The 27,737-nt window shown below is 41.2% G+C and overlaps 1 protein-coding gene across 3 annotated transcripts in view; it reads right to left on the reverse strand.

The window, feature by feature from the left end:
- Nucleotides 1-27,737, reverse strand: part of KCNJ6 (potassium inwardly rectifying channel subfamily J member 6) — a 173,870-nt gene that overhangs the window by 47,874 nt on the left and 98,259 nt on the right. The window lies entirely within an intron of this gene.

Consider the following 27,737-nt stretch of genomic DNA (forward strand, 5'->3'; position numbering starts at 1 on the left):
AGCAATTTAAACTCCAGAAATGATAGTGATTGCCTTTCATTATGTTTATTTACAACAAAATAAGAGTTTACTGGTGAGGGAGTTTTAATCAAATGTGTTTTGCATGAAGCTAAGGACAGGGTGAGGTCTGGGGTAACTATTGTCTTTTACTGGAACAATTTCTGTGCTCTGGGGCTTGTTCCTGCAGGAATTTCAGCTCTTAAACTCCTAATTTTCTCCCTTCTGGCCAACTGCTATCATTCTGCTGCCAGGCAGTGAAGACAAAAGGCTTCTGCTGGCTCCGCCTGGGCACTTGGTTCTGAAAAGAGTAACACTGATTTGATGTTGTACCATTGATTTAGAGATGCTCTTGCTGAGCAGTCAGAGCATTGGCTTGTGTATTTTTGGTGTGTCACACAAAGGTCACAGTTTACATTAACATGCTGTAGTAGCTGCTATGCAAGTCCAAGTGTGGATGGCTCAGTCTTGCTGTGGGTGGTAACCTACAAGCAGCTTGGGATGGGAAGCATTTCATTTCCCTGAGCTCTCGTTGCTTTTGAGCATGTCTTGTCTGGCTGGGAAATGGGGGCAGAAGCATATCAAAAGTCTTGCTTGACACCACAGTCCTACCTGTTACCCACTATCCACGGGCTTGGGTGTCTTTGTCTGTCAGTGTCCTAGGCAGTAGCATGGAAATCTGATAGCAATTAGAATCATAGACTCATAGAATGGTAGGGGTTGGAAAGGACTTATGTGTTTTAAGACTGTGTGCTGCACTCTGAGTCACCTTTTCAGTTTTCTCCAGTGTCTAAAGAGAGCATTATTCACGCTGATGGTAGTGGCAGCACTGGAAGTTGTGTCACAAGGCAATCAGTTCTGAATGAACTTATCCCAGTTGGTGATGATGTGCCTCCTTGCATTATCACTAATGCTATATAATGTAAGATGAAATAAACACAATGAACCTTGTGAGGCAGCCAAAGCCAGAAAATTTGAAGTTAAGGCTTCACACTTTATGCTTAACTCTGTATTGCGCCTAAGGAAATCTCAGTCCACAGAAGCTATCACATCACTGCAGTAATGGACCCCTCAAATACTTAAGAATAGAATATGAAGGCTCTGGCTTTTGAAGCTTTAATGGACTGTATGTTCCACTAGGAATGCTGGGTTAATGTGCTTCATTACTTTTAAGGCATTATGAATATTTTGCTTTCCCCTCCCAGTCAGAGCCTAGCATGAACACGGAGATAGGGTGTAGATGTTCTCTGTTGTCTTTGAGAATATACCTTTCTTCTGACCTTGCTATTGAAGGCAGCCATGTCCTAGACCTATCTACCTGGCCAGAAATGTCAAACTGTACTAAAAAGCAGCAGGGCTGGGAGGTAAGGCAGGTGCTAATTAATGGCATCACGAGAAATCTGAAGGGACATCCCTATCCAGGCATATCTACCAGTCATATATTGCATCACTCTGCTCCCCGGCACATGGTGATGGGCTACCACTGTCACAGTAAGGTTGCATCAGAGACTTGTCCCTTCCAATGTGGAAGGATTTTTCTTAACCTTAGGAGGTCACACCAGAGCTGACTACCATCTGGGTGTGCAAAAGAGCAGCTTTGGACAACAAAACCCAGTGACTGCATTTAACCTAAGACTCTCTCAGTATAGCACCTGGCTAACACTCTTGTGGCCATTTTAATCTCTCTGGGGGCACCTGGCCGTTCTGCAAACTATTTAGAGGCTTTACAGTGGTGTAATTTCTCAACCCTCAGGAAGCCTCTGAGGGGAAAGATTAGAGTCAAGTGTTTAGTACTTTATACAAGATGTCCTTTTGCTGTTCTCCTCATCTAAATTCTCCTAATGTGAGACCAAACTAATACCTGTATGGAGAGATTTCTAGACCAGAGTCACAGCCTGTAACCCTCTCTTGGTTGAGTTCTGTCTCCAGAGTGAACTCTCTGAGTAGCAATTCCTGAAATAAGTGATCCAAGATTTGGGTAACTGTGTGTTTCCATGGAAATGCTTGATGAATAACTTTTAAGCACATAGCAGGATCTCTGTTCACCACTAAGGCTGAGGAACAGCCACATATTGTCAGCGCCTTTGCCACAAAACACTTTGACTAATTATATTTTTACTTTATATCAACTCAATTAGCTTGTGATGTTTATTTAATTTAATTTTCCTTTTGATTATGTAATGGCTGTCATGGTTCCAGGAACAAGGCAGTGGATAGCAGCTATCTCACTTGAGAGCTATTTTTACTCTCTCTGCTTTTCTTCATGACAGAGATATATACATATTATTAATCTGCACTGCAAAAAAAAATTGTACTTCTGAACACTTCCCTCTCTCCCAGTAAACATTATGTTTATTTGAACACAGCAGCCAGATAGCAATATTGTGCTCATTTAGGCCAATTTAGACTATTCTGTTTAAAGTATTTGTTTCAGTGAATCTCTCAGGCAAATGCATACAAGATGTATGAGATTTCTGTGACTTGTTTCATTTTCCAGCAAATGGTAAAAAGTACTCCTAAATTAAGTCCCTGAATTGCTCACTTGTGTTTCATCACAGCACTGTGTACTGGCTGTGGCTATATTAGCAAATTACATGTGCCCAGGTCTATTCTTTCACATGGAGGCTAAATGGAGTGGTACAACCCACGCTTGTATTATTTAACTCCTGTTGTTTTCAAAGCAAATTTGCTTCATACAATCTGCTTATTAAGAACACTCTGTGTCCCTGAAATGTAGCTAGGAATTGTGTTTACTCAGCTCTGCACTGGTCAAAGCCTTGCCAGTGGCTTTACTAGGGATTTTGCTATACAAGGAGTTGGACTCCTGTTCTCAGGAACATTTTATTTCCCAGTAAGGGTGCCATGAGTGTTGCGGTCCTGGTGTTTTCTATTCCAGAACAGCACTGGAAAAGTACACTCTAGTGTTTTCAAGCACATATTTTTAATTAGAGAATGTAGAATAACATGACTCTAGTGTTCAAAACCCACTATGAACCATACTGGAGGTGACCTTCATGGCTGTGCATGTAACATATCACACAGAATTACAGAGTCATCCAGGCCAGAAAGGACCTCTGAGGTCATCAAGTCTAGCCATTTTGCCACTCCACCAAGTCTGTCATTATACCATATTCCCAAGCACCAGATCTATATGGCTTTTAAACACATCCAGGGATGGTGACTCAATCACTTCTCTGGGCAGCCTGTTCCAGTGCCTGACAACCCTTTCCTGGAAAAACTGTTTCCTAATGTCCAGCTTAAACCTCCCCTCGTGCAGCTTGAGGCCATTCCCTCTTGTTCTATCACTAGTCACTTGTGAGAAGAGACCAATGCCTACCTTTGCTCAACCTCCTTTCAGGTCCCTCAGGCTCCTTTTTTGTAAGTTAAACAGCTCTGGTTCCCTCAGGTGCTCTTCACAGGACTCATGCTCCAGATCCCCCACCAGTTATCAGCCCTTCTCTGTACTTGCTCCAGCACCTCAATGTCCTTCCTGTACTGCGGTCCCCAAAACTGAACACAGCACTCAGTGCTGAGTACAAAGGGATGACCACCTCCCTGGTCCTTCTGACCACTACGTCTAATATAGGCCAGGATGCTGTTGGCCCTCTTGGCCACTGGGGTACACCGCTGGCTAATATTCATCCTCCTGTCAATTAGTAACCCCATGTCCTTTTCTGCCACACAGCTCTCTAGCCATTCTTCCCCAAGTTTGTTTTGTTGCATGGGGTTTTTGTGGCCTAGGTGCAGGACCCAGCAATTGGCCTTGTTGAAGCTCATACAGATGACCCCAGCCCATTGGTCCAGCCTATCCAGGTCTCTCTTTAGAACCTCCCTACCCACAAGTAAATCAACACTCCCACCTAATTTTGTGCCATCTGCAACCTTACTGAGGGTGGACTTGATCCCCTCATCCAAGTCATTGATAAAGAAGAGGTCCAGTCCCAATACTGAGCCTTGGGGAACACCTCTTGTGAGTAGCCTCCAGGTAGATTTAACACCATTGATCGCTACTCTCTGGGCCTGGCCAGTGAGCCAGTGCTTTACCCAACAGAGCAATAAAAGCTACAAGCTATAATTTTATGATTGGCAGTGTGATTTTTTTTGTGCTTGGGTAGTACTTCAGAGATTTTGCCACGTTACTGTACAAATACAAAGCAAAAAGAGGGGATATTTGTCTAATTTAAATTCTAGCAGCCTATTTTGATTGCATATTGTATTGGAGTTGTAGGATGACATGCAAAATAATTTGGAGTTTCATCAGAGAATATTACAAATTATAACTGACCTTTTTGTAAGAGAAGCTGACAGAGAGTTCAGTGAATGTTTCACCATAATTTATTAGACTAATTTTAGGTCTTGTAACATAGCTGTGATTGATTTGTATGCAAATTCACTGATTTCAAAAAACCATTTTTAATCTACAAATTGTTCTCCTAGGCTTTATTGCATGTATACAAATGTCAAACAGACTGTGATTTCTCTCTGTATGCTGATCATTCCCCACTTTCCTGATAGGATGAGGGCAACTTTTAAGTTACACAGGTGCTTGCATTTGTAAGGACCAAGCTTGCCTTTTGTGATCAGACTTCAGTGTTCACCTCTCATTTGCTGTGGACACAAGCCTTCCTGACATTGAACTCATCTGTGGAATATTTGTCAGTACTAGGCAGCTATTTCTGTTTCCAGCTGCCTCTGCAAGGTGGTTGGGCTTTGACTTTAGGAGAAGAAGCCATAGAACTGCACAGCACAAGCTATTTTCTGTGGTGTTCAATACTCTGCTCCAAGTCTGAGACTGTTTCTTTTCTTGCTTGTGATGCAGAGAGAAGAAGCAGATGAGGAGCTTTTGAAATGCTGTGCCAGATCTCTGGTTGGCTTTAGTCACCATTTTAGGGCTTTGTAAAATCTCATGTCTGATGAGCCCTGAGGGCACAGGAGCAGAAATTCTCAGAGGGAGATTTGCTTATTTGATGAACTCAACTTCTACTGCAAGACACAATGTATTATCACTAGATATGAAGTGAAGGCTTTGTGTTTACAGGAAAAAAATGGAGCCCTTTATGATCATCTAACAACTGTAAGCAGTCGTTATCACAAAATGTAGATTATCTACTGCAAAAGAAAGGAATTACAATCTAGTCCTGTGCTGTCAAAATCACTGCAAGATTGTCTATTCACTTGGCTGGGAATGTTGTCTATTCTTTATTTTTAAATGCTGAAATGTTCAACAGACTCTGATTTGGAAAATTTCCTCAAGAGCCACACTATCTGTTTGGCTCCCCAGAATGATACATGATAATTTCAGAGACAGCATGCATGTGATTTATATTTATTTCACCATCAGATTTCACTAGAAAAGAAATGCAAACTGAAGTATATATATGATTAGAAAAGAGGTTCTGAGGATGATAACTTGTTTTTTTTCACTCCAGCTGCTTCAATATTGCCTCCTAATACAACTTGATAAAAAACAATGTTCTACCATTTTAATGTCTTTTAAGCTTGTACAGCTACAAAGAAAAATCATCCTGAGTAACACTTTTCCTCTACACAAACATTTCCATTAATTTCTGACTCCTGGCCTTTTATTATTGAGGACAGAAAACAAAGCTAAGTTGGGAATTTAAGCAAAATAACACAAAAAAACCCCCAAATCCAACCCCAAACCCACATGACTCTGGTTTGGTAGTCATTTGACCTTATAGCTTTTGTCTTGGTTTTTTACCAATTTTGGTATGGAATTTAGTACCAAAGTCTCCAGAATGTAGTTTTTACATCTGCTCTGCTAAATGTAGTTTCATTTGAAGCACAGGAGACAATATAGAGACAGTTGATTACCAGTGTCATCTGCCTTTCATGAAGCTGAGGATCCCAAACTAGATTATGAAACTTATTTACTACCTGAAGCCTGAGTGCTAGGCTTCAAAGCCACCCCTAGTGCAAAATGCCTGACATTAGAAATAGATTTCTACACTAAAGAGCATTTGCTGTTACCTATCTCTGCTACTATCTGATTAGTCTAGTTACACATGGTTTTGTACCAGACTTTTGGTTTCCAGAAAAGCTTCCACAGGAGAGGGTGAGGATTCAGGTAGGCAGGCAAGAGTTCTCCTGAGAGCATGTGTAAGTACACAAATGAACCTATTGTTTTTGATGTCAGCATACATGCTGGCCGTTGACTGATTTATGTATGTGATGATTGGGACCAATGTCCAGAGAGTATTTAGGGGGCCCAGTTCAGTGCATTCTAGATGCTATTCTTTTCAGCAGACTCAGAATATACCTTGCCTATTGCTGATAACACATATGTGCTTGTGCCATGTTATTATTAATCATATTCCCCTGGACAATACAAGTAATTGTCATAAGCTATGTGTTACATTAACAGCTGCTTGTCCTTTATAGCAGATGATCTAGCACCCTTGTCTAGTGCTCACTAGATCTTCATGCTTAATTTCCTCACTTTTGTTCCCTTGGCTTCATCAGAAAGGCAAAAGCAAAGACGTTTTCACTATAAGCATGTAATAAACAAGCAAGTCTGAGAAAGATAAACCTGTAGAACTAAAAAAAGGAGACAAATAGGTGTCCCATGGGATTTCAGAGAATGTGGAACAATGGAAACAACACTCAATATGATGGAGGGAGCAATGGTTACTCCAAAAATCATGGCCTACCAATGGAAGACTTAACAGCAGAAGACTACAATTAAGACAAAATGAAGATTCTCGGACACGATAGGCGTGTGAGGGTGGCACTAAAACCAGAGACTTTTGCATGCATCTGCACAAAGCAACATATGAGGAAGTCAGGGATATACTCTTGAAAAAGCTAGCCTTCAGTTTCCTTTGCTGTAGTGCTTTTCAGTATTCCTAAGGTTGGAAGAGACCTCAAAGATCATCGAGTCCAACCTGTCACCACAGACCTCATGACTAGAGTAGGGAGGACACTACTGCCCTTGTGCCATCCACAACCAACGCAGGATACAGGGTCCTCAGAAGCATTGTAAAGATGTATTTTTTGCACTTGGAAAGTGCATATAGTTGTCACTATTTCTGCAAGCTGTGGAGCAAGGTCAATGGCAGAGCAAGCCCAGGTGACCTGCTATGAGTCGTGCCACCTGGCAACATCGAACCTTGGCTTATGTCTAGTATTTGCATGTGGTAAAACTACTGACAACTGCTGTAGTAGGGACAATAAGGATCATTAATGATTCACAGTGCTGACAGGCCTTAATAGCTGCAAATACTGGCCACATGCTTGCTTTCTGATGCTGCTGCATCAGATATATGTCTCCCTCAGTTGCTGTAATGTGTCACTGTCTGACTTACTGCCTGAGAGATTTCTTCTTGCAGTTACTCAACTCCAGCTATTTCTGCCAGTTACTATCACGTGTACTAATGCCCAAATTTTTGCTTGCAGTTGCACTATTTATTTAGAGTGTTACTAAGACCTCAACATTTCATTTTTGTGGGGTGTGCCAGGAAAAGGAGAAGGCATGAAGGAAATACACTGACTTGAGTGTTACCAGTTTCCAACTGTATTTCTGTGTTCTAACTGCTAGAAGAAAAAACTAAATTAATTAAAATCAGCTTAAAATCACAGAATATTTTGGGTCAGAAAGGATCTCTAAAGATGTCTTGAGCAACAAGACCTGCTCAACACAGAACCAACTTCAAAGTTAGATTACATTGTTCAGGGCCAGGGATGGGATTTTCCACAGCCTCTCTGGGCCCTAGCCCAGTGCTCCACTTCTCATATTGGGAACCAGAACTTTTTTTTTGGTTATATCTGATTAGAATTTCCTTCACTGCACCTTGTGCCAATTGCTCCTTATTTTTGGCTGTGCACCTCTGAGAAGAGTATGACTTCATCTTCTCTGCAGCTTCTCTTTTGCATCTGAGCTGCTGACTTACAGCTCAGCTTTCCAGGTAAGTTGTGTGAGGGCTGGTTAAATTCTGTTTTCTCTATATATTTTACTGGTTACATGGAAAATGAGTATTATCACATTCTGTGAGAAGAGAGAGGGAGAATCAGCTCCTTCTCATGATTTTTTCCCATTAAAAATTTCCTGAATGAAAATTCTAGAAAGAAAAATTAACTGATCAGCTGAACATTTCATACAGATATTTCTGATTCATTTAGTTCTTCTCCTGTAAGATCACTGATATCTGAGAAGTGGTTTTGGTTGTTTCTGGAAGCTGAATTATAAATACGAGCTTTACTGACCTGTCCAGTCCTGATTATCTGTACTGCTAAATGTTAGCAAACTATCCAGCTTGGCTTTGCCCTATGCCAACTAGTGCTCTGAGACAACACATGAGAGTGGTCTGGGAGACAGTATGTGTGAGGGACTGCTCCTATTAGACAACATGGATGAGATTGCACCAGGTTTGACTTCTTTCACTCTCATCTGTCAGCATGGTTCCAGCAGGCTTTACTCCCTCAGGCTTCACAGATGTCTCCACAGGGTCTCATACCCCCTCTATGCCAAGAAACATATAACCTTGGTCTACAGCACAGACCTCATGTTATTTCAGATGATGTGAAGTGATAAAAATCACTACCAATACATTAATAATGCATTAACACCAAGACACATAAAAGCCACACGTGACTCAGGGCCAAGTGCTCTGCAGCATAGCATGGACTTCCTGTACCACTTGCTCTCAGGAATCCAGAACAATTCTTGTCATGGTTTTACTTAGCATTGTAGATACAGTCAAAGGTGTGGTAGGCTTGGTGCATATTCAGGTATGTGAAAAGTTTAGAAATTAGGGCAGGCAGCTGCTGTCCTTGTCAAAGTCTATCTGTCCGATTAAATTGCTGAAGAGGAGAAAAAAATGAACCCTCATAAAAGGAGTTGACACCACCAGATTTCCCATTTTCATGTTGCTAGAAGCCAGCCCTTCTTTTCCCTTGCTGTCTTCTATCCCAACTCTATCCCTGACCTTTTATGCAACCCTTTCTGAAGAAATGGTGACTTTACTTGAATCTTAATCCTTGCAATAGCCAAACGCAATTTTTACCTGTATTGCTGAACAATGAGACAGCTTTGCACATGAATATTCATGGGGCTCCCTGAGCAGGTGTTGGAACCATCTTGACTGCTGCACAGTCATACGCTGACAGTTTCCTTTGCTTTGATCAATGAACTATCATAAATGTAAGGCACAGGAAGAATGGGAAAGAATAATTTTCTCAGAAAAGGAAGACTTGATCCAGTAAATATGCAGTACTACTTTACTGAGGTCAGCAACATGCAATGAAAAAAGCCTGAAGACACAGTCTGAGGCTGCGCCAGGGGAAGTTCAGGCTGGAGGTCAGGAGGAAGTTTTACACAGAGAGAGTGATTGCCCATTGGAATGGACTGCCCGGGGAGGTGGTGGAGTCGCCGTCACTGGAGGTGTTCAGGAGGAGACTTGACAGGGTGCTTGGTTCCATGGGTTAGTTGATTAGGTGGTGTTGGGTGATAGGTTGGACGTGATGATCTTGAAGGTCTCTTCCAACCTGGTTTATTCTATTCTATTCTAAGACCAAGAACAAGAACTTCTAGTACTTTCCTACAGAAACTGGCTGAAGATGCTATATATTCAAACAGATGTTGGACCTGAGCAGTTTAGAGTTAGGGGATCTGAGATGACCTGGAGAGTGGATTTTTTGTTTTGTGTTTGTTTGCTGTTTTTCTTTTAACTCTGGTAAGGCAGATTTATTTCCTGATAACTTCTTTGCAGTCAGAGGAGGCTTTTGTTGGTTTTTGCTTTTAAGCAATGTGTTTCAGAAGGACAAGGTGGTTCCCTCTTACAAAAATCAGTCAGGATGTTAACTTTTTTTTTCATACTTAATAATAACTTGGTGGGTGTACTAATTTTTTTTTCAGTTGAGGTGAGTGACATTGTTCATTTGCTCTACCACACAAAACCAAATTCTTGCATTCAAACATTGCTTCACAAATAATGTTGTCTCAGAAACCAGACAATTACCCCCTCCCCCTCCCCCTTTACAACTGCTTAGTTTATCTGAACAGCTGTCATGTTCTTTCCATCCCCCTCCTCCTCCATTTCTTACTGTGGTTGACACCATGATTCTGACTGCTTTCTTTAAACTAAATAATTAGGTCATCACTAACATCATCCTCTTTCCCTGCCAAAAGAAGTCACAGTGAAATAACAAAGACCTAGTTTCTTGCTACTGACTCCTCATTTCTACTTTGTGCAGTTTATAGACTGCAGGGGGAAAAAAAAAAATCAAACCACAAAACAACCATGAAAACGTGAGAAACAAGACTGGAAGTGACATTAAAAACCCACAAAACATTTAGAACTCCAGAATTTCATCTGGGCCACTGTTTTGTTGTTAGGTTGTGGTAGTTTGATAACCTGAAACTGGGAAGTGCAGAATGGCACTTTAGCCCTGTTTCCTAGGGAAATGCTCCTGATCCATCACGCTATCTGGCTTTGTCTCAATTACTTTCAAAAATTTGGCTGGTGTTTAGGCTTTAGACTTTTTTTCCTCATATATTTAGTTAGATTCTGAAAGGTAGGCATAGCAGCATTTGACAATGTGTGGAGGCCTCAGAAATACTAAATTCCTACCAGTGTCATAAAAACATACAGAGTTAACCACTCTATCAGATGCCAAGGAATCTATGTAAGACTGAACTACCAAAAAATGTTTCTTTTTCATGAGTGCTGCTACTCCCAAAGCTGCAGGGAAATTATCTATTATATAATTTGTTTTCCTAGAAAGCTAATTCATTCAATGTCCCTGTGAAGTACCTTAAAAAAATTGCTCCTGTTTTGTGTGGAGCCTGAATGTTTGTGTGATTTTATTTTCAGGCAGTAAGAGTGCAGCCACAGGCTAGACCTGCATGATGCTCATATTTGATGGAAGGACTTCCATGTTCAACAATAGGTTTGTTTAAGTCAGAGTTTGTGGCTTTGTCTACAAAGCAAATTGAGCACAGGAAAAAGTGACTCAGTTCACACTCTTCCAACCTGGTCTGGTCTGGTCTGGTCTGGTCTGGTCTATTCTATTCTATTCTATTCTATTCTATTCTATTCTATTCTATTCTATTCTATTCTATTCTATTCTATTCTATTCTATTCTATTCTTTCTATTTGAATAGTTTCACTGAATTGGAACAAAAGGTTAAATGAACACATGTTTAGTTTCAGTCTGATTTTTGTCTTACCTTTGTTTAATTTGAATGAAAGACTACAAGCAATTTCTACAATAAGCATCAGCTTCACAAGTTTTATACCCATCTTCATATGAGTCTGTTTAAAGATGTATTCAGGCATCTGAACTTTTTTCCTTTAGATAGTTTGTTGTTTGGGAGGTACATAGGGATCTAGTTGCTTAGGCTGGTATTAGTCAACTTCAGAAGAGTTATAGATCATCAAATGCAAAGGAAAGGTTAGAAATGCTTTCAAGCAGTCAGCATCTATGTTTCTGCTTTGTATGGGCAAGACTAGCTGTCATGTATCCACATTCTAATGTGATTTTTTGTTGCTTTGTTTTCCATGTGATATTATCAAGGTGATGCCAAATGACAGAACAAGGGGCAATGGATGGAAGTTGAGGCGTAGGAAGTTCCATGGAAACATAAGGAAAATTATTTTCACTGTGAGGGTGATGGAACACTGGAAAAGGCTGCCCAAGGGGGTTGTGGAGTCTCCCTCTCTGGAGACATTCAAAACACACCTGGATGCATTCCTGTGTGACCTAGTATAGGTGATCCTGCTCTGGCAGGAGGGTTGGACTAGATGATCTCTTAAGGTCCTTCCAGCCCTTAACATCCTGTGATTCTGTGATCTGCAGTATCAGGCCCAATGTGACTGAAGATATAAGTCAAAATCACCAAAAAAAAATTTTACCATGTCAACAAAGAGCAAATTTTTTGGTCTCAAAATAAACAATTCAATAGTGTATAAACTACCCTTTAGTATGTTACTTCACTTGAGCTACATAATGAAGTACATAGGTTAATCAACTTGTTTGAAAAATACAATCAAAGCAGTTGCTGTAAAATTGCCATAATTGCAAAAAAAAGAGAGATTTATAAGCATTAAACATTTTGCAAATTGTATTTCATTCCAGCATCAGAATTACAAAAGTAATAATTATGATGGAAAAGACAGCTAACTTCAGACTTTCAAAGAAGTGGTATTTTGTCTGGGCAACAGCAAAAGCTAGGACCTTTTAGCAAGAATTTCAAAATACAAATTTTCACTCATTTTTTTTCATAGTACAATTTGACCTAGCTTTAGGAAACAAAGTTGTTCAAAAGGATTAAATATCATGAAAATGGAAGGATTATATGAAAAGTTTTGTAATGCCTGCTTTGGGTAAGGTAGGGGGTTTGTGTTTGCTCTTATTACTTTATTAAAGAGTATGGAAAAGTCATTTTGGCTTGCTCTCAATTTTTCCTATAGAATCATAGAAGGTTTTGAGTTGGAAGGGACTTCCATAGGTCATCCAGTCCAATCCCCCTTCTGTCATCAGGGACATCCTCCACTAGATCAGATTGCCCAGAGCCCTGTTCAGCCTGACCTTGAATGTCTCCAAGGATTGGGCCTAAATTACCTCTCTGGGCAACCTGTGCCAGTGTTCCACTATGCTCATGGTGCAGAACTTGTTCTTAACATCCAGTTTCCTTTAATTTCAAACCATTGCCCCTTGTCCTGTCGCTGTAGGCTTTTGGAAATGATCCCTCTGCAGCCTTCTTGTAGGCTGCCTTCAGGTACTGGAAGGGTGCTATTTATTCAGCTCATAAAGTCATCACGTCACTCCGATCTACATACTATGCACATCAGCTTTACACACATAAAATAGTCAGACTTTGTATTACTTCAATGAGAACTGTATTTTTCAGTAGGATAGTAAAAGATGCTGCACTATATAACATTAGGAGATAACAAATGTCTGTAAAACCATGCTTTTTATCATGAAGTCCATTCACAGAAATTCTTCTCCTGGTAACTGGTGTCATAGAATCTTCCCAGCCTAATGATGGGCATTGTTATGTTCAAAGGATCCAGTCCATCTTTGTCTCTTCCCCTCCAAAGATCATTAAAGAGCTGTTTTGTCAAATTGTGCTAGAGAAAAGGAGTGCTTTAACTATTTCACCACATTAAGTAGGATTCTAAAGTAATAGAATTAAGATAATGGAGGCCTTTTTCTTTTCCTGGAAAGAAATAGAAAAAAAAAAAAAAGCCAGCATAATTTTTTCTCTACTTTCATTCAGCAGCTTTGTCCCATGGATGAGTCACTAGATCATCAGTTTCTTTACATATGAGGTACTTGGAGAGGTAACTGGAACCTGAAAGAGCAGAATGACTTGAGAGTGCTGGGCTCTCATATTATCCCAGCTGGCTAGATTGCAACATTCACTTTCTGCAAATCTGTTAAGGAATCTTTTGGGTAGCTGAATGTGGAGCTTAATATTAAAAAATTGAAATATTAGTGTGAATTTAAATCTTCTTTCTACCAGCAGGAGCTGAACTGGTATTCACTTTTCTAAATAATTGACATTATAGCTGGTACATTAGCCTTTAGCTAGCAAAGCCCATCTATCTTTACTGGAGCTAGCAAAGCTCAGCACAAATAATTCAAAGTTTTCACAGCCTTTAGATGTCTTGAGAGAAAGGAGTAATTCTACTTTACACATATCTACTGATTTGTATAGCAAAATGTACCTCTGAAATGTACAAGCTCTCTTTCAAGGATTTGCTCATAGACATCAAGTCTTGTTAAAGGTACTGCATGAACCAATAAATGTGCTCAAATTAAATGTGAATTTGATGTCTTTTTCAGTCAGGTATATGTAGTTGGACTCACAGAAATAATTGATAAAGGACCTGACCTTTAAAAGAGAAAACAGCTCCTGTTCAGTACTGAACCAGTGGAGGGGAGCCTTTAATAAATTAATAGACTGGTAACAAGAGCACAAGAACTTCTTGTGCAACCAAATGCAAAATTAAATGTAAAACTGAGATGGTAAAAATAGAGCTTGGCTACTTCAGTGCAGCTTTCTGTACATGAGATGAGTGGAACATTTGCAAACAAATTAGCTTGTGTATTGCAGAGATTTCTGGGTTTCTTCTGTTTAACTCAAAGGCAACTTGTGAGGCTGAGGCCAGTGGTAAAAGGGTGATTGTTCACCAGGAGTGATGCAGGATTTCAGGCACCTTGAGTCCTGCAGCAGCTCATGCACAATGGGAGTCCACCTGGCAGGTCTAAAGGATGTGACTGGTGGCTTTGTAAATGCCCGGCCTTTCTCAATAGCGACAGCACTTGCAGGGGAGGACTTCCAGATCAGAGCATATGAAGTGGCATAAATGCACATGGATTCATTTTTAATGAAATGACAAAAGCTTTAAAGGGCCTTCCCTAGAGGTCTAATTGTGCTGTCCCAGTGTGCATGTTGATGTGGGAGCATCAGAGGACATGGGTGTGTGGGAAAGATATAAAGATGCTCAGTTGCCAGAGACGTGGGGGAATGGTAGGCAGCCAGAGTGAAATATCTGAGTGCTGCATGGGTATGTTTAGGCAGGCAGAAGCAGAAATGCAGGCAGGCAGCTGGTGAGGAACAAGGCACACAGTAACAGAGCTAAGGGACTGTATTTGAGAGAGTGATGGGAAAGAAAGAATTTGCAGTATTCAGATTTGTCTGATTTCCTTCATAGGATGAGATTAATGCGTGGTGTTACAGGGAGTACCTTTATCTCACTGCTTTCATACCTGATGATGAACCAGCCCCCTTATGCTTGAGCTCTTTGCCCAGGACAAATGGTGATGGGATGAATTATGATGTGACAAGGATAAACAAATGACAGTTCCTTTCAGTGACTTGCCTGAAGTCCTACTCAACTCCTTGGTACTCATCTGGGATCTCACTAGGTGCTAATGAGAATAGAGTACCTGCTTCCCTGGTATCCCACGGATGGCCAAGATGAATTTTAGTATTCCTTATTCCCCTTCCAAGCCCAAGGACTGCTTGGCTTCCAAAATGAGAAAAGAAAAAAAAAAAAGGGAAGAAAAAAAAAAAAAGAAAACAGTTGATAGCCACAGCTCTATTTGTTTCCAGAGCCAGCATCCCTCTTCTAAAAGCAAGTGACAGCATATTATATGCCACTGTGCATGCCTACATGGTCCCTAGATCTCAGGAGGCCATAGAAAAACTGAAGAAGGTACCAAAGACAAGGAGCCAAAGGGATGGAGAAGTCCCAGCATTTGCCATTCAAAAAGATGGGAAGAAAAGCCCAGATTCTTCAGTCTAAAGACAGGAATGCCTGAAAGGGATGGTAGGGATATGGAGAATGCCACAGCATCATGGATCTCAAACACCTAAGTAGGAGATTGGTTCTGGAACAATTACAAAAAAGTATTCCTTTAACAGCAGCTAACGGCTTTAGATGCTTCCTGCACCAGGGAGGCTGTGGAGATGGACAATATCACAGTATTACTATCAGGAAGTTTGAAAGTGATTTGGCAAGTCTTTGAATAGACAGTGAAAGGATGGGGCAGGTATGGTCTCTCCAAGAGGGCTAACTCAGATGGTAGGGTTGCAAGGGAGTGGGTGGGAAATGGATCACCAGGCTTATGCACTTTCTCTGTTACGGCATGGTAGAGCACTTCTCCTCCTATTTTTTCCAGCTGTATAATATACACATTTCTCTTTTTTAAGTTATTGACATGGCCTCTGAGGTTAATGGTGAGATTTGTAAGAAGCAGACAGATGCCAAGAAAGGCATTTTATCTGTGTTCTGATGGAATTACTTTGTTGTTTGTGAAATACTGTGCTCAGTTGACATCAGGGGTGATTTGGCCTTACTTCACTGCTATAAAACGATTTCTGAGTTCAAATATAGTCTTACACTTATTTTTTTTTCCTAGCCTTGCTAGTTTCCAAGGAGATCTAACCATGTAGATTGTCTGCAAAGGTGGTAATTAGCCAGCAATGAACAAGATGGACACAAAAAACTTTTTGGGAAAAAATCAGAATTTCAAAACAGTTCTTTCTTTTAAAAGCTCACATGCAGAAGCAATCTGAGCAGTTCTTTTCAGGCTTTGAACAGGAATCCTCATTTTCCTTCACAATATGGTTTTGTAAACAACTGGCTTTCAGACTGGTGGTTGAACAGAAAAATGACAAATTATTTGGATGGGATTTTTTTTTTTTCCTTCAGAATAGAATCATAGAGTTATTAGGGTTGGAAGGGACCTCAAAGATCATGTCGTTCCAATCCCCCTGTCATGGGCAGGGTCACCTCAGACTAGATCAGGTTTCTCAGAGCCACTTCTAGGCTGCCCTTAAAAATGTCCAGGGATGGGGCTTTTACCACCTCCCTGGGCAACCGGTGCCAGTGTCTCACCACCCTCATGGGGAAGAACTTCTTCCTAACATCCAATCTGAATCTATCCATTTCTATTTTTGTTCCATTCCCCCTAGTCCTATCATTACCTGGCACCATAAAAAGTCTCCCCCCTGCTTTCTTGTAGGCTCCCTTCAGATACTGGAAAGCCACAATAAGGTCTCCCCAGAGCCTTGTCTTCTCCAGACTGAACATCCCTAGCTCTCTCAGTCTGTCCTCATAGGAGAAATGCTCCAGCCCTTGGATTATCCTCATGGCCCTTCTCTGGACATGCTGCAGCACATCCAGAGCCTTCCTGTAATAGGCACTCCAGAACTGGACACATTACTCCAGCTGGGGTCTCACCAGAGCAGAGTAGAGGGGGAGAATCAATTCCCTCAACCTACTGGCCACACTTCTCTTGGTGCAGCCCAGGATGTGATTGTCTTTCTGAACTGCTCTGGTAGTTCACGTTGAGCCTCTCATCCACCAGCACCCCCAAGACGTTTTCTTCAGGGCTGCTCTCAAGCCAGCTGAAAATAGAATCCAATTACTCTGCCTACCTGTAAATAATAGTACTTTAGATTTATAACTCAGTGTTTGGGAAAATGATATGGTCATAAGGCAATGAGGGATAAAGGCAGACACCATTCATAAAACATAGTATTTTTTATGCTACACAGACTTGGTGATTACAGGGGGTGAGGAGTCTTGAGTTTGCCTTTGACTACGGCAAAGACAGGAGTTGATCTTGAGCTGTCCTTAATGCCTGCTGCTTACCATGGGGAACAGTATGAAAGGGTGAACGAGAGGCAAGAACAGTCTTAACTCTTACTGACTCCCTTGTGAATAACATCTGCATTTCTTTAGTAATCTAACCCACAAATACAATACTGTTTCTGTATATAGCAGCTATATTTTTCTCCTTAGAAAAAAGTAAACAAGAAAAATAGCTGAAAAATATTGACCTAGTTTGACCCAACTGTACAGATTTTAACCTAGAACACTGAAAACATGATTTGTACAGTAAATAAGCCATCTGACATTGAAATGCTTCATAGTCTGTGTCTCAGTGTAATTTTCAGGCACATGTAGGATGATGCTAAAAGAGAAGCTTTAAAAGGGAAGCCACTTGCAATATCAATTGTGGAAGATCCAGTGTGGTTGAGAGTTACCCAGACACAACCTGTGGGTAGAAAAGAGGAAAATCTGCCAGTTTCTTCTGGCCTTGTCAGTTATGGAAGCCTTATCAGTCTTATTACACTTTTTATAAGGACTGGGTTAAAATCTGGAGCTTATCTCAGACTTTCACACCTCCCATATATACCAAGGTGGACCTTATTTATGTTAACAAATACATATTTATTTGCATCTACACAAAATATGTGGGAGTCATTTGTGAAATGAATAATGAGAACCTGAGATACACAGAACACAAAACAATGAACACGCACTCAGGAAATGTGGGGAAGATACAGAGGAACCTTTTTCCTACCTGTATACAAACACATTTTTCCCCATCAGATACTGAGCTCTGAAATGGTGACTAAGCCCTTTATTTTTGGGCTGTTACTCCTCCTCCAGCCTGTGCAACTGGTATTTCATTCTGGAAAGCCAGTACATGAAGCTGCATCACGCAGGCAACAGGGAGCAGTAGCAGAGCAAGCATTTCCTTCTGCCTGATGTGCTTGGCTGCTGGAGCTAGCCTTGGAGCTAGTGTTTTCTTCTGAAGCCCAAAAGAGTAGTGAGATTGTTAATCAGCAGTTTCAAATGAACATGAAATCATCAGCAGTGCTAAAGTGAAGTGGAAAAAGCACTGCTCTCTCTAGTCACTGCCTACCTCTCTCTCACTGGAGGGTGTTGGAGGTGGCAAGTAGGATTTACCTGCTTACTTCCACAACACCAGGAAGGTGGCCTATATAAGGATGTTATGTAATGAAACATTCATTCTCTTTGACACCTCTGCTAATGGTGTAATTGTGTGAGTACTTTCTGTGACTAATAGATAGTGGTTTCATCACATTCCTCATTGTGTATGTATAGGAACCCTAAAAAAAGCTTTATCCGAGGGTCCCAGAGAAGCTTCTTTGGTAAACCGGAATTGGGGGCAAAGACTTAGAATCATAGAATTGTTAGGGTTGGAAGGGACCTCCAGGACCATCTAGATCCACCCCCCCTGCCATGGGCAGGGACATACTGCTGCATGGTTGTCTAAACCTTCCAGGGGCTCAGTCATCACCTCTAAAACAGAGAGAATATCACTTATGGACCTTCAGAAAGAGCAAGGAAACTTATAACAACCCACACTGGAGGCCCAGATACCAAAGAAGCTGCAGCTTTAAGTTGATCTTCAGTTTGAGCTTGGGTCCACACAAGGAGCTGATACTCTGAACTGCCACAGGACTACCTTCAGCACACAACATGACAGGCACTATACTTTCTCTGTGTTGATATATTTATTACTCCTGTCTTATACAGAGCAAGCACTGCTAGTGATTAATAACAGCAGGCTGTGATAAATGTCTATTAGTTACAATGGATTTCAGCATTTTTTCATGGCTGACCTGAGCACAGGCAACCACATTATGATACTACTCACATGTAAATTAAGCACAAGTTCCTATTCCAGGAACACTGGGGCTAAATGAGCAATGTCTTGCTTTTCATCTGTGATCAACTTTCTGGCATTGCCTGGCTTGCTTGCTTTCACCTCCTTTTTCTTGCAGTTACCTGTCTTATTTGTTTTTATATTTAGCATTGGTATGCCTTATCTCTGGTAAAGCCTCCCTGTCTAATCAATACAGAACAGAACTTCCTCACTCACCCTGCTCATTTGCTTGGAAGTGTTTAAGTGTGCTGATGTTATTTGGTCCAGACAAAACTAATAATAGAAGCTGGGTGTACTGGTAAGTATGCTTGTAGGAGGCAACAATGTAGTATGTTATCTTCACACTGGTAGGGAGAAAGCAGTGCTCAGTGTTGTTCACAAAATGCTCCTCTTCTTCGGCAGGCTGAACATATTTAACCTTCTGTGGTGTTGCCTATGAAAATAAAAGTGGCATGGGATCTCCTCTAAGAGAAGTTATAACTTAGTTAGGAATTGCAGGGTGCATTTTCAAGGGCCATCAGGTTTTGCAGTTTCAAAGGACCTTTTTGACTTTTGATTAAAACAACTCCCAGCATTCGCTCTCCTCCACCTCCTCATAAAGCTGTCACTGTTTTCAAGCCTTCTGTTCCATTCTCTTCCCATTTAAAATAAAATTAAATGGATGGCCTCTGGTCAAGCAACTTCAAGGTGCCAGCCTGGCTCATGTAATTTATCAGCACAAGCGCCCCAAACACCTCAGCTTATCAGATATTAATCTCTCCTCACCAAATGCACTAATAACTCAGCAACTACTGAGCTTCATACTTATGGGTAGAAAAACAGAGCTTTGAAAGAGTCTTAAATCTGGGTTGTAGACAGTGATAATCATGGAGGGAATGTGAGTAACAGCTAAATTCACAGCAGAGGTGTTGGTCTGCCTTTTCAAATACAGTTTACTACTCAGGCTCTGTCTAAACAGTGTCTTTCAGAATTGAGTACCTAGCATTAAGGTAACTATTCATGCCAAGGTAGTTGTTAAGACTATCAATACTACCTCTTCTTTCTATTGTGGAATCTGTCAGCCTGTTATAGCATTTCAGATGAGGCAGTTGGCAGCTTTATATTGAGTACTAGCCTAGTGTACACACACACTGTAAATCCAGTCACCTCCTACCAGTCATACTCCTTCAAGTCATGCTTTTTCAGTATAAAAAATGAAGGATAATATACTTGGGAAAAGGAGACAGCCCAGTTAAGGTTTCTCATCTGAGGAAAATGCATTTTCTCCATGTAGAAAATGGAACTTTACTGTAGATTTAACTCCCCTCCCCTCCTCTCCTCACTTTTCAAGTAAAGAATTTCTCTAAGGTCTGTGTGTTTTCCATTCTGCCCTTCCAAGAACTCTCATACAAACAGTTTGATTAGAATGGATTATGTACATAACCCACAGGCATACTGCCTTCTGCTCGTTTATTCGTGTGCTGCCCTGGCTGAGTGTCTCCTGTCCCCTCTAGTGGCTGCACGACGGAAAGAAAATCCTCAACCCGATGTGTAATCCATGTTTGCAATGTTTCTTTTCTAGTTTTTGGAGTAAACTTCTCGAGTCAGATCTTTGTTTGGACCCTTTGCCCATTTGTAGAACTGGTGATTTTTCCATTGGAGCTGTGGATCTTACAGCTGATAAGGTAAGTGCTAAGGGGAAAATGAGTATACAGCTGTGCAAGATATATGCTTTTCATTACAGAAGGATCCAGAGTTCTTCCAAAACTATGTCAGAAAGAAAGCAGAAGATAATTTCTGGAGCAGAATTTGATAATTTTTCTTCATTTTCTATTCACAAACATCTCATGATGTTTGTGTCACCAGAACAAGAGGACACAGTCTCAAGCTGTGCCAGGGGAAGTTTAGGCTCGAGGTGTGGAGAAAGTTTTTACAGAAGGAGCACTTTACCATTGGAATGTACTACCCAGAGAGGTGGTGGAGTCACTGTCCCTGGAGGTGTTCAAAAGGGAACTTGAAGCCATGGTTCATTTAGTCATGAGGTGCTGGGTGATAGGTTGGACTTGATGATCTCTGAGGTCTTTTCCAAACTTGTTGATTCTATGATTTTATGATTTCTTGGCAGTCATGCTGGAAAATATTTGATAAATATTCCTGGGATTTTCTTACCTTTCCACTTTCCCTTGGTAAATTTGTCTTAGAGAATTTGTTACAAATACTCAATGTATTGCATTGGAAATCTGGGATTTGTTCTCCAGTTGAGAGTAATCACATAAATCCCATGACATTGTTGCCATTTCATGGTTAGATAGCTTGGAGTGTGTGTGTAAGCTCTGAATTTGTCAGTGGGGCCATGACTGCAGCTAAGAGCCCCAAGCTCGTGTAGTACCAAAGCTTTGTGGGGACAACAGCCTGGCTGCTAGCAAGCTGTTGGCATACTACTGCAATGATGTGACTCAGTTCCTAAAACAGGGAGACCACCTCCTGCTCATGGAAATCCTGCCTTACACCCATGCCTCTCCAGCTGTGTGATGCTCTGTGCCTGGGCATTCCCTGAGGGTGCAAGAGAACACAGCTCTCGATTGGGATTAAGCTGTCTCTGGCCTTGGAACTGTCTGAGAGGTAGTCTGCTGGCATAGATATGCCTATGAGAATAGCACAGTTAGAAGGACAAAAGCAAATATGGAGTTTTATGAAAAAGCTCTGAATGTTGGCATTGTTCTCTGAGAGACCAGGCTATTGCAGGATGCTCATCCTACTGGAGGGGTAGCCTTACTCTTGTTGTGTTTGCCACTTAGAAAGGATGAGGTCTCTGTTTTTAGGAAGGGTTTAGAGAACACTCTCTTGTACATGTGGTCAGCTAATACAGCTCATCCAAGACAACTTTCCTGATAGGAATATTCAAGCCACTTGATGCTTAGTGAAGCCCTTTCTGACAAGTGTCTGCTGACTCTTTTTATGTAAAGAGTTATTTCATTTACTCTTGACATACTTTAGCCTCAGGATGCTGTTCAGAAAAAAAAATTTACAATCCCCCAAATTTACTAAAATTATACCAGAAAGTAATGCTTACAGGCTATGAAAAGGAACAGCAAACCAACCATTAACTGTTGGTAACTACAGATTAACAAAAGCTTGCACAAATCACTTTCAAATGGATTATTCAATGCTTAGTCATACTTTGCTGCACTGCTGTGCTTCCTAATCTTGGTAAGATGCAATATGTGAAATAAACTACACCAAAGATTTTTGTCACTGTTGCAAAGACTACAGAACCAAATGAAGGATGCTGTGTGCTGGCTTTATGAATAACACCTGATTGTGTTCTGCAGACTGGCAGTCACCTCTGCACTGCTTGAGGACCATATTGTCTACCTCCCCAAACTATGGGCTGAATATTTCAGATGCAATCTAACCAGTGAATTCAAAGCTTGATTCAAACAATGTTACCTTTGGGTTGCAGAACCATATCAAAGCATCTAAACTTAATGGACACAGATTAGAAAGATAAAAGAAAGTAAGTTGATTTGCTCTCTTACTACAGATTTCTTAGAAGTTTTATAAAATGTCTGTGTGTGTTTGTTTATTTTTCCTGCTACTGGTTTAGCAAACAATAAAGTGAAGCCTGTTCTAAATACTGGAATAACACCAACGTACTTTGCACTTTGATGACATTTAGAAGGAAAAAGTCACTACATTTTGGTTTTCCTCTCCTTTGCATTTTGGTTTTGAAACTTCTCAGCAATCATGCCAGAGAGGATACTACTCCAAAGAGTATTGAAATTTGCACATAATGCATAATTCTAGAAAGTGGGAAATGCCCACAGTGTTCAAACACCTGTAGGCACTACAGCGAAAACAACTTTTTAGGAGTATTTTGCCTGCGTTCACTGCCTGCTCAGGCTCCCATTCTGCAATGAGCCATAGAAATCTGGCTATATTCCTGCCTGATATCCCCAGCTAGACTTTCATTTTCATTAATTTTGTAATAATACATCTGATGGACGATTGCAAAAATTAGTAGAGATGCTTCATAAAGTTTTGTTTCTAAGCATGGTTGGCTCGCATCTGAAATAGCAAGTGCTTAATAGGTATCCAGTCACCACCAAGATGCGTCCTTAAAGTTTAGCTTGAGCTCGTTATAAAAATGGTTACGGGACTTCAGTCTACATAAGCAACATTAAATTATTTTAATCACATCTTTGATTTTCTTAATTCAGGAAACATTCTCTGTATTATAGAATAGAATCATAGAATAGAATAAATCAGGTTGGAAGAGACCTTCAAGATCATCACATCCAACCTATCAACCAATCCAACCCACCTAATCAACTAAACCATGGCACCAAGCACCCCATCAAGTCTCCTCCTGAACACCTTCAATGATGGTGACTCCACCACCTCCCTGGGCATCCCAGCACCCTCAGGTCCCTCTCTGCCTGGCCGCTCTCCAGCCACTCTGACCCCAGCCTGTAGCACTGCATGGGGTTGTTGTGGCCAATGTGCAGAACCTGGCACTTGGATGTGTTAAATCTCATGCTGTTGGATTCTGCCCATCTGTCCAGCCTGTCAAAGTCCCTCTGCAGAGCCTCTCTACCCTCCAGCAGATCAACTCCTGCCCCCAGCTTGGTGTCGTCCACAAATTTACTGATGATGGACTCAATGCTCTCATCCAGATCATCAATGTTTTATCATGCACTGGAACTTGGTTGGCATGTGTAATTCACTTAATTCACTTAACAACTGCTGTCAACATAAACATTTAAAATAAGCTGGTTGCATTCAAACCCATAAATTAACAGGCTTAAACAAGGTATAAGCTATGGATTCCATGGAAACCAAAGTCCCTGAGTCAACTGAGATGTAAAGTCAAATGTACTTTTCTTCATTTTGATTGTCCCTTGCAAGTGATTTCATGAGTTACTGAGCTTACACCTGCTGTCTTTGGAACCCTCTAAATTAGGTACAATTGACAAGGTTTAAGAAGGAGCTAAACACCCCAAACAGTCTCCAAGAGAGTAACAGTTAAAAAAAAAAAAGAAGGAAAAAAAAATACTAACACTGAAAACAATTGAAGCTTTTGTTTCAGCTCTGTGTCTGTCCTCCCAACGTGGAAATGATTTCCTGATCATGACTATCGTATTAGTAAGGCTTGTAGCTGTTTGTTTGCTACTTGCCAACACACGAATCACTGAGTGTGCTGCTTTTCCTGATTGCAGGGCACAGTCCTGCAATCCAGCACTGCACATGGAATTTACTACAGCTGCAGTGGGAGTTAACATGCCTTGCTCTAATTTGTTATGGGTTAAGTACTTTCAGTTTTCTCAAGAGAAATAATCAAGATCTAGATGTATTAGACATATTGTGTGAAATCTCAATGTGCAAGACACTTGCTGATTTTGGCCTACCTTTGCAAACCTGAGCTTCAACTCACAGCTGTTTAAAGACTTGCAGGTAAAGCTGACTGAGGAACAATTTGTGTTTCATAACAGCTTCTGCAGGTTTTGTGAGAGTTTTTGAGGCTGTGACGTTTTTCTTCTGCACTGAAGGAAAACCAAATCCTTAAGACTGCTTTGGCTTCCCTTCTGCAGTCCCTCTGACCTGGTTCAAAGTCTGGTTCAAAGTCTGATTCAAAGTCTTAGCAACCTCTTCCCAGTGTCTTTCAAGAAATTTTTTTTGTCAGAATCATTCAAACAGGTTCAGCTTCCTGACCCCTGCTCCTTAATTATGTGTGGAAACAACATAAGATAGGGACCTGATGGGCTGCAGGACTTTGCTCAGACTCTCCTCATGCCCTTTTCCTTGAACCATGAAGACACCATAGAAAAGACAGAGTGGGATAAAGATTTTGTGCAAACTATGTAGAAAGCACTAAAGTTTTGCATGTCTCTGGTGAGCTAGCCTGGATTCTGGAAGCCTACAGAGAAATCCAGAAAGTGAGGAGGAGCAAGACACATGCTTGACTGAGAGAAGTGCAAAATGTTTCCACAGCTTTATTGTTTCTATACCTTTTCTATCTTGTATTTATTCAAACTGTTGCTAACATCAATCTGTTTTGTCTTTTCACTTGAGAAGTAGCATATTGTTCCACAGTTTTGAGAAATAGCCAAGGTCTATATGAAACAGAGCAGTGCTTGGAACATTGTCTTCCATCCAGGGACTGATGGCTGTTGTGCCTTACTTTAATACTAAACTAACCACTGGGGAGCAAGGGACTGAAAGAAGATATTTTTTTGGGATGAGCAGGCTAATCAGTTAGAGAGTTGAGGTTTTCTGGGTTAGCTCTGCTATGAAAAGGCACTAATGTGACTATTAAGAACTGAGCAGCCTTTGATCTGTGAGTCAGTCATTCAGCATTCTTGGCCCAATGAGGGCACATCGGCTCCTCTTTGATCCAGACTCTGGTCTGATGATCTGATTTTCCCCAGAGTGTGTGGCTGGTTGCAGTCTATTAGTGGACAGACATAAGATAGTTGCCTTAGCAAAGACTGGGAACTTTGTAAAATCCAGAAAGTTTATTGACGACAGATGTGTGTGTCAATCTAATTTGCTACCAAGGCTCCCCAGACAACTATAGTGTGTGCAGCACACTAGAAATGATCTAAAGCAGAAAATTTATGCTGTTGGATGGCAGGCAAAGTACAGATCAGTCTCTTTTCTGTTCTAGCTGGGGCACTACCACTGCCCCTTCATCACATCTGCTCTTTCCAGTCATTCAGTCCAAGGCCTGCTGGCACCAGTCACCTCATCCCTGATGACAACATTCAGATGGCTTGACCTGTTCTTTCTTGGAAGATGCCCAAATGGGCATGATCTCACTGTGCTGTGATGCTTTCTCTGTCTCTCTTAGTCCTATTCACCTTTCCTCTCCCCAAAATAGCCCCTTTTATTTTCTTTTAGGGAAAATATAGCAGTGGTGCTAAATAAATCCTATCCAAATTTGTTCTGTTTGGTCCTATCCTTCTGTGAATAGAAGATGAATGAAGGGTTGTTTATATCCTGAAATAAACCAGAAGTATTTACTGATTTTTATTGCTTGTACTGCAATGACTCAATGTATCAGGACAAAATGCTATTCAGAGTAATGAAAGGAAGGGATACTTCAGTGACAACATTGGTTTTGATTTAACACAGACTAGTATCTAATGCTGGCACAATACAAATCACAGCCAAATGAGATCCTTACTCATTTCAATGTAAAGTTATTAAAAAGCAGTACTCAGTAAATCCAATAACACGTAGTGATATGACTGATTTTGCCTGCACTCCACAGGGCTCATGAAGACTATGTTAAACTCTCCCCTCCCATGGCTCCTTAAGAAGACATTTCCTACTTAGAGAAGAGCTAGTACAAGGAGCTCCAGTTTCTAACTTTGTCTTAAATACCAGTTCTGACTCTGGCTCCTGTTGTCCAAGGCCAAAACTGAATCTATCTTTCATGTTTATCCTGAACACGATCCAGCAGTGTGCCCAAGTGGCCAAGAAGGCCAGTGGCATCCTGGCATGCATCAAGAACAGTGTGGCCATAAGAAACAGGGAGGTCACTTGGCCCCTGTATTCAGCACTGGTTAGGCCTCACCTTGAGTACTGTGTCCAGGTCTAGTCCCCTCAGTTTAAGAAGGACATTGAGACACTTGAACGTATCCAGAGAAGAGTAACGAGGCTGGGGAGAGGCCATGAGCACAAGCCCTATGAGGAGAGGCTGAGGGAGCTAGGATTGTTTAGCCTGGAGAAGAGGAGGTTCAGGGGAGACCTTATTGCTGTCTACAACTACCTGAAGGGAGGTTGTAGCCAGGTGGGGGTTGGTCTCCTCTCCCAGGCAACCAGCACCAGAACAAGAGGGCACAGTCTCAAGCTGTGCCAGGGGAAGTTTAGGCTGGAGGTGAGGAGAAAGTTCTTCACTGAGAGAGTCGTTAGCCATTGGAATGGGCTGCCCAGGGAGGTGGTGGAGTCACCATCCCTGGAGGTGTTCAAGAGGGGATTGGACGTGGCACTTGGTGCCATGGTTTAGTCATGAGGTCTGTGGTGACAGGTTGGACTTGATGATCTTTGAGGTCTCTTCCAACTTGGCGATTCTGTGATTCTGTGTGATTCTGTGTGACAAGTGAAGGCTCCAGGGAGTCCTTATTGTAGCCTTCTATAAAGGGGGCTTATAGGAAAGATGGAGAAAGACTTTTTATCAAAGTCTTTAGTGACAGAACAAGACACAATGATTTTAAACTGAAAGATGGTGGGTTTAGATTAGGCATAAGGAAGATTTTTTTTTACAGTGAGAGTTGTGAGACACTGGAACAGGTTTCCTGGAGAGATTGTGTATGCCTTATCACTGGGCAGATTCAAGATTATTGTGGCTTTAAGCAAACTGATCTAGTGAGGGATGTGTCTGTCCATGGCAGAGAGGTTGCACTACATGATCTTTGAAGGTCGCTTCCAACTCAAACTGTTCTATGATTTCCTTTCCTTTGGATGCTGCTTGCAAGATGTTACTTAAGACAAACCCACCAGCATCCATGGTTAATCCAGTGCATCTGTAAACTAAATAAAGAACCTCCACAGGTCCACTTGAAAGACTGGTCAAGAGTTTATTTCATTTCATTTCCACATTGCTTATGCCAGTTGTGTTGGTGAGATTCAAGGCAGTCAGAACTGTTTTCTGAATTCATGGAGGGAATGAAAAAGATGTGATGTTAACTTAGGAGAGTAGTAATCATATAACCAGTGCAATCCTGACTCTTCTGGTCTCATACTCTAGGTATAAATCATAGAATAGTTTGGGTTGGAAGGAACCTTTAAAGATCACC

This window comes from Melanerpes formicivorus, unplaced genomic scaffold, assembly GCF_026170545.1.
Source record: "Melanerpes formicivorus ecotype bairdi unplaced genomic scaffold, bMelFor1.0.p_v2 SCAF_11, whole genome shotgun sequence".
In the NCBI taxonomy this organism is placed as follows: domain Eukaryota; kingdom Metazoa; phylum Chordata; class Aves; order Piciformes; family Picidae; genus Melanerpes; species Melanerpes formicivorus.